The sequence below is a fragment of the Heterodontus francisci genome, chromosome 4, assembly GCF_036365525.1.
Source record: "Heterodontus francisci isolate sHetFra1 chromosome 4, sHetFra1.hap1, whole genome shotgun sequence".
Lineage (NCBI taxonomy): Eukaryota > Metazoa > Chordata > Chondrichthyes > Heterodontiformes > Heterodontidae > Heterodontus > Heterodontus francisci.
The window spans coordinates 149,907,022-149,909,635 of NC_090374.1; positions in this window are offsets into that span (position 1 = coordinate 149,907,022).

Sequence of the window (2,614 nt, forward strand, 5' to 3'; positions counted from 1 at the left end):
TCCCCCCTCCCCCTCCCCTCTTTCCCCCCTCCCCCTCCCCTCTTTCCCCCCTCCCCCTCCCCTCTTCCCCCCTCCCCCTCCCCCTCCCCTCTTTCCCCCCTCCCCCTCCCCCTCCCCTCTTTCCCCCCTCCCCCCCCCCTCCCTCTTTCCCCCCTCCCCCGCCCCTCCCCTCTTTCCCCCCTCCCCGCCCCTCCCCTCTTCCCCCCTCCCCCTCCCCTCTTTCCCCCCTCCCCTCCCCCTCCCCTCTTTCCCCCCTCCCCTCCCCTCCCCTCTTTCCCCCCACCCCCGCCCCTCCCCTCTTTCCCCCCTCCCCCGCCCCTCCCCTCTTCCCCCCTCCCCCTCCCCTCTTTCCCCCCTCCCCTCTCCCCCCTCACCCACCCCTCTTTCCCCTCCCCCTCCCCTCTTTCCCCCCTCCTCCTCCCCTCTTCCCCCTCTTCCCCCTTCTCCTCTTTCCCCCCACCCCCACCCCTCTTTCCCCCCTCCCCTCCTTCCCCCCCCTCTTCCCCTCCCCCCTCCTCCCTCTCCCCCTCCTCCCCCTCCTCCCTCTCCCCCTCCCCCTCCACCCTCTCCCCCCTCCTCCTCCCCCCTCCTCCTCTTCCCCCCCCTCCTCCTCTTCCCCCTCCTCCTCTTCCCCCTCCCCTCCCCCTCCTCCCCCCTCCCCTCCCCCTCCTCCTCCTCCCCTCCTCCTCCCCCTCCTCCTCCCCCTCCTCCTCTTCCCCCTCCTCCCCCCTCTTCCCCTCTTCCCCCTCCTTCCCCTCCCCCCCTCATTCCCCTCCCCCTCTTTCCCCCCTCCTTCCCCTCTTTCCCCTCCCCCCCTCTTTCCCCTCCCCCCTCTTTCCCCTCCCCCCTCTTTCCCTCCTCCCCCTCCCCTCTTTCCCCCCCTCCCCCTCCCCTCTTTCCCTCCTCCCCCTCCCCTCTTTCCCCCTCCCCCTCCCTCTTTCCCCCCTCCCCCTCCCCACTTTCCCCCCTCCCCCTCCCCTCTTTCCCCCCTCCCCCTCCCCTCTTTCCCCCCTCCCCCACCCCTCCCCTCTATCCCCCCTCCCCCACCCCTCCCCTCTTTCCCCCCTCCCCCTCCCCTCCCCTCTTATCCCCCTCCCCCTCTTTCCCCACTCCCCTCTTTCCCCCTCCCCTCCCCTCTTTCCCCCCTCCCCTCCTTCCCCCCTCCCCCTCCCCTCTTATCCCCCTCCCCCTCCCCTCCCCTCTTTCCCCCCTCCCCCTCCCCTCCCCTCTTTCCCCCCTCCCCCTCCCCCTCCCCCCCTCTTTCCCCACTCCCCCTCTTTCCCCCTCCCCTCCCCTCTTTCCCCCCTCCCCTCCCCTCTTTCCCCCCTCCCCTCCTTCCCCCCTCCCCCTCCCCTCCTTCCCCCTCCCCCTCCCCTCTTTCGCCCTCCCCCTTCCCCCTCCCCTCTTTCCCCCTCCCCTCCCCTCCCCTCTTTCCCCCCTCCCCTCCTTCCCCCCTCCCCCTCCCCTCCCCCCTTCCCCCCTCCCCCCCTCCCCCTCCCCTCCCCTCTTTCGCCCTCCCCCTTCCCCCTCCCTCTCCCCCCTCCCCCTCCCCTCCCCTCTTTCGCCCTCCCCCTTCCCCCCTCCCCCTCCCCTCCCCTCTTTCGCCCTCCCCCTTCCCCCCTCCCCTCCCCCTCCCCTCTTTCCCCTCCCCTCTTTCCCCCTCCCCCTCCCCTCTTTCCCCCTCCCCCTCCCCTCTTTCCCCCTCCCCCTCCCTTCCTTCCCCCTCCCCCTCCCCTCCCCTCTTTCCCCCCTCCCCCTCCCCTCTTTCCCCCCTCCCCCTCCCCTCCCCTCTTTCCCCCCTCCCCCTCCCCTCTTTCCCCCCTCCCCCTCCCCTCCCCTCTTTCCCCCCTCCCCCTCCCCTCTTTCCCCCCTCCCCCCTTTCCCCCCTCCCCCTCCCCTCTTTCCCCCTCCCCTCCCCTCTTTCCCCCTCCCCTCCCCTCTTTCCCCCTCCCCTCCCCTCTTTCCCCCTCCCCTCTTTCCCCCTCCCCTCCCCTCTTTCCCCCTCTTTCCCCCTCCCCTCCCCTCCCCTCCCCTCTTTCCCCCTCCACCTCCCCTATTTCCCCCCTCCCCCTCCCCCTCCCCTCTTTCCCCCCCACCCCTCCCCTCTTATCCCCCTCCCCCCCTCTTTCCCCACTCCCCTCCCCCCCTCTTTCCCCACTCCCCTCCCCTCCTTCCCCCTCCCCCTCCCCTCTTTCCCCCCTCCCCCTCCCCTCTTTCCCCCCTCCCCCTCCCCCTCCCCCTTCCCCTCTTTCCCGCCTCCTCCCCCTTCCCCTCTTTCCCGCCTCCCCCCCCTCCCCTCTTTCCCGCCTCCCCCCCCCTCCCCTCTTTCCCGCCTCCCCCCCCTCCCCTCTTTCCCGCCTCCCCCCTCCCCTCTTTCCCGCCTCCCCCCCCTCCCCTCTTTCCCGCCTCCCCCCCTCCCCTCTCTCCTCTTTCTCCTCTTTCCCCTCCCCTCTTTCCCCTTTTCCCCTCCCCTCTTTCCCCTTTTCCCCTCCCCTCTTTCCCCTTCCCCTCTTTCCCCTTCCCCTCTTTCCCCTTTTCCCCACCCCCTTCCCTTTTTCCCCACCCCCTTCCCTTTACCCCTCCCCTTCCCTTTACCCCTCCCCTTCCCTTTACC